This window comes from Ascidia mentula, chromosome 3 (assembly GCF_947561715.1).
Source record: "Ascidia mentula chromosome 3, kaAscMent1.1, whole genome shotgun sequence".
Classification (NCBI taxonomy): Eukaryota; Metazoa; Chordata; class Ascidiacea; order Phlebobranchia; family Ascidiidae; genus Ascidia; species Ascidia mentula.
In genome coordinates, this window is record NC_138568.1 from 18,632,273 (window position 1) to 18,637,950 (window position 5,678).

The window sequence follows — 5,678 nt, forward strand, 5'->3', positions numbered from 1 at the left end:
GGCTTAAGAACAAAACTAATACTGTGTAACAGATTGGTTCCTGGTTTTACCCTTTTTCCCAGTATTTGCTACACTGTAGTTTTAAACCCTTTATATCTAGTGCATTGTTTATATCAAGTGCATCGTAGGGTGCTTTGACCAATGTGCCAATTTGTCTGCCAAATGTCACATATCTCTTTCTACAACAATGCGATTCGAACCCAGAATATCTTGGCCACGAATCTCGATCAGGTTTTCTACTTGGTGTATGGGTCGGGTGGTTGACTGATGGTGCCAATCACCCGCCCAACCAACACCCGATGTCTTTTTTGAGTATTCTAATTTAGTTTAAATTCATTTCCTATGTTGGTTCGTAATGCTGTTTTCCGATGTCACAACACACGACTGTCCCTTACTCGTTATCATCTGACATCTAGTGGATACCATTGTCGATTATTACAACCGGTAGAGTGCGCGCATGTTTCATATTTTTCCCAGGGTTATGTACAGGCGTTTGGCAGCATTGGTTAAGCGCCCGACCCATATATACGAAGAAGAAAACCTAATCGGAATTCCTGTTAGGACATCCTGGGTTCGAATCCCGGTGCGGTCAAATAAAAGGTAATAACCAATAGGATACAGTGGTCTGGCTTTTGGAAACATCGGCACTTTTATCTGTAAATTTTAAATTGGTTTACAACAAGCTAATCTGTTCGAGTCGCAATATGACGTAAACCGATACCAAGGATCACTGTTGAAACCACAACTTATCATAATACACAGCCTGGCGGGCGGGAAAAACACTTGAATAAAAATTGTAATTAATTTCCCGACCCAAATATATTTGTCAATTTTGTCGCATTTATTGAAAACAGTGTTGTTTGAGGGATATAAAAAAAACGCTTTTAGTCCGTATGTATTTTGAATAACGGAAATTATGGACACAATTTAATGGCATTTAGCTTATGTCAAATAACGATCACAAGCGTTTTTAAACGGCAGCTTCGCTGCAAATAACCCGCAGAATCATCAATCAATTCCCCAGTAAAATAACGTTTACAAGGCATCACACCGCCAAAGGCTCTGCAAATTAAAAACTCGTTCATTTCATCTCGCGTCCTTGAAGATCAACATCAAAGGCGAAATTTCAATTCAAAACATCTCAGATGCAAACCACAGACATTTGGTGCTTGTCACATTAAGGTTTGCTTTGTATGTCGAACAACCACCAGAAAAATCACATATGGTACAATAGTCGAAGCAAGGTTGATTGTCAAATTACTGTTTAAAACGTACTGTCAGAAAGTTGTGTGTAAAAGCAACACCAATTAATCATTAAGCTCTTGTCAGTCAGCCAAGTTATACAGGGACTTGGTAACGGAATTTATGAAAGCCACTACCAAGCAAACATGTAACGGTTTCCAACCCCTGTAGAAACCGAACAAGGGCAGGACAAAGCTCAGCAGAGGTTACGTTCAAACTTGTCGCGTTACAGAATGTAATTTACGGCCAATCCCGGGCGTGCTCGATGAGATCCCATGGTTTGAATCACGTGGCTTGGGCGTGGTTCCGTGTTTGATGCGTTTGTGTCTCTAGTGGTTGTAGCGCTTAATGAAGCCAAGATTAACGCTTTTTTCCATTTTTAATGGTAAAAGTGATTTGAACATGACACGTTGGCCACATAAGTTTCCACAATGTAAGCCACATGTTCAACGGCGTTTCTTTAATGATAAAGACTAGAGGAATTTTGCAGCAGCGATAAAATGGGGAAGATGCTGGACATGTTCTATATTTTTGTTTCGTTATATACGAACATCTTTTTGTCTTAAAATCGGCAGAAGGGCGTTCTTGCCACGCCACCTTGCAAGGGAAAATTTGTATTTATCGATATGTTTGCTAAATGAGTTGATTTTGAGAGGGAAGATTTATTCGGATCCATAGAAACGCAATTCCCCCAACCCTCCTCCGCCCAATTATCTGAAAGCTTCATAACACAACAAATTCTCGGTCATGAGGTCGCAAGGAACCGGCACAGTTGTGAAATACCAATGACATCATAAGCTTCGAGGTCGTTGACATGCAATTACGTCACGCTTTTTAAAAACTCATACCCTTTAGTAAAGAATGGGGTTTTGCAGACAAAAAACGCAATTATTGGTAATAAATACCGTGTTGCTTGTGCATGGATGATTAGTCTATGAATGTTATTTTCCATTGTATTTCACAGAATACTTTTAAGCGAGGATAAATTATATTTTTTAATGCTACTGTTTGGATTGCAAGTTTCGGTGATGACTTAAACTTGGCAATCGGAAGTTCAAGTAACTTCGTACGTGACCATGACAAGAATATTTCGACCGTTGGTTAAAAATGGCGCGAAGATTATCAGAGAGCGGCGTTGTTTCAGTTAGGAATGCAAACAGCGAACGTCAAACATTTGCTCTTTACACAAGATTAGGATTTCCAGTCTGGAAAGTCCTTCAGTGACTTGCGACATCTTGCAAAATATTTCACTTTTTGCTCGTCATTAGTGTTGTTTCACAACTTGATGTTCATGTTCAAACCTCTAATAAAAAATCTTTAAAGAATAAAAATGATAAGTGACAACCACTGGCACAAATAGTTGCAACGTGCTCATGGGGTTTGCCTGCTATCGGTTGTATATTGCTGGTTGTCTATTTTATCATGGCTACTAATGTCAGTTTTTCATGTTGTGTCTAAAAAAGGCATTTTTATTGCATTTCGATTTTCAGCACAAGTTTGCTGGAAAAGAGTATTATCCATTAAAAGAAATTTTCACAAGCCTCGTTCAGTACTTTCGTTGTTACGCCTGTGTGCCCATCATAACTGATTAACGTTGTGTTTGCGGAAAGCTGCTGATTTATCAAGACAGAAATGGCGCACACATTTGATACACGGTAAGTAAACAAGGTGTGCGTGAGCCGGCCTGATAAATTAATCTAGGTAACTCGGCGTGTAGGTCGGACGTCTCATTAACGAAGGCAGATATATGCCTTGGTAAACAGCGGTTCCTCGATAAAAACGTGCCGGCTCAAACGAAAGTAAGGCGTTTGCTAGTTCGAGTTGTAGAATTTGCTGCTGGCGAAAGTGAAGTTTGAGCCCTACCGTTGTTTTGAAGGAATGGGTATTATACTTTTCGTAAGAAGTAAGTTACATTTATTAAAGTTGATAATTCATTCAAATGATAAGTTATGAAATGTTTTCTGAACAAAATGCTGAATAAAAATAAATTGTTTCCGCTGTTTGCATTTTAATTGCATTGTAATATGCGACGCGCGACAACGACAGGCGTCAAACCTACTTTTCCCGCAAAAAATGCGGTCATTAATTTTTCGATCTTTGTAATCTGCGAAACATGTTAGTTTTACAAACATTGTGAGTGCTTTTATTTCAAGTCTGTATCCAAAACCGTTTTATATCGGTACCACCGCTGTAGAATGTTCTCAGTTCCTAGCCAAAAAGTATGAAGTTCTGTATTTTAGGCCTTAAATGTTTTATTTTCATTTAAACTGTATTATTTTGCAGGTTTTTGAGCAAGAGGAAGCAATTTACAGTGATACCATGTGGGCAATATCACGATGTGCTGTTGCAGTTTCAACAGCCTGACATGATTTGCACATTGAGTGTCACATTATCATCTAATCATTATCTGGTCATCCCAGCACAGCAGCATAGAATGTAACCACATGAGGCTATATGCCACATTAAATGTATTTTTCATAAAATATAATATATACACCATATTACAAATATAATATAGTGGTATGCTAAAGTAACCAGTGGTAAAATATGTTGCTAATTGCTCCTATACATTTGGTTGAATTTAAATATGGCAAAAAACTTATTATTGCAGTCAAACCTTCCAAAATTGATTTGTAATTAAATGTAACTCATGAACATTGTGCAATGTTCAAATGTGTAATGATAATAGGTTACTTTAACCAGAATGTATTTGATATTTCTGTGACATTCAAGGACAGTCAAGTGTCACAACCCTAAACATTTTTTTATAAGGTGAAATTAGGGACACTGTGCTTGTTTATGATAATGTAATGCAGATACATTATATTCTCCTTGTGTGGTCCTGAAACCGTGTGTTTGCATAGCAAACTGTTGTATGTGGTGTTTAAGTGGGCAAGGGAACATGCTCCAACATGAAATACCTTTCAGTGGAGGAAGGCACATTGGTTACCAAGTAACTTTTACATCGGCCACGATATGCTTGTCAAGTAATTCTGGGGAATAAATTCTTATACTGTTGCAGCTGACGATTTCAAACCTATGTATATGTATACCACAATTACAGAAACGTTAATTTCCAAGCTAAAATCTTTCAGTCTCGGTATATAAAACAAATATATTTCGCTTTTAAGAAAAAGCATCCTTAGGACCTAGAATGTCAGATTTTAGCCTGGAAATCAGTCTCGATATTCTTGTATTTTTTTTGTATCACATGCTCCAGTGAATATAACAGTAAATTTTAAGGCTTAGTTTTTATCAGAACTTGTAGACAAACCTATTAAATATTTTACTGGATGCATTTTACTGCACGGTTTTTGTCATTACATTTACCGCGGCGCTAAGGTTTTTGCGGTAACCAGGGCAAGACATAATGGTTGTGCTCGTGGCTATGTTTGAATCCTCTTTATTTCCACCGATTCCAAAATCATTCACGCGAAATATTAAAGCTTGAAACAAAGGGCCCGCCATGTATTTGGTAAAACTGAAGGCCTGGCAAAAAAGATTTACAACGACAAATATGCCAACCGGCTCGCCTTTGTTTGTCGATATGAATGCTGTAAATGGTTAACAACGTGCTTGAAGAGTTGTCTGGCTGCCTCAAGCTCTCTGCGTCTCCCGGATAGAACACGCTTGTGGCTTTCTGTCACGTAACCGCCAAACTTTTACTGGCGACTTTCTTCATGAAAGTTTCGAATATTTTAAATAAGCTTGTGTCTAAACGGTTTTGTATTGTCGGAATAAGGTTGAATTTTTAAAGATAAACGAAGTTACACCTGCTGTATTTTCCAACTAGTAAACTGTCGTTTTCTGCACCCCAATATTCACTCTAGTTGGCTAATAATAAGATTTTTGTATCAAGCAATAACCAATGTTCAAGATGTCCAATATTTGGTTGTAAACCTGTAAATTTCCTGTCTACTTTACAATTATATAAAGCTACCAGTGATTTTGATGTCTGGGTGTCGGATGAACCACGACGTTCTCCAACAACTGCAGACGAACTTTTTGACCGATCAGAACGAAGTCGATGGAGCCAGCTTTAAGTGGGTTCGAATCACTGGGTGGTCAATATGTTCAAATTTTCTCCATTTCAATGCGCCGTGCCAGTGTCATGTTTATGACTTTCTGTAAGTACTGCTGCACCATGTGTTGACTTCCGCCTTTATCACGTTGGGCTTTGCTCTGAAAAGTCCTTCGTACTTGTGCGTTTTGCGTCGACGTCTAATTGCACATTTATGTTAGAAATCCAATATTTTGTGAATAAAGTCGTGTTTGATTTTTATCTATTTGCCAGCGTTGAATCTGGACCTTATTTATGCTTCTACAATGCACCAAGTTACCTTTACCAGTGTCTACAATCAGATGAAATTTCATCTAAAGGATAAACTTACTCCCCAAAAACAAAAACTTTACAAAAAAACATATTTATTCGTGTT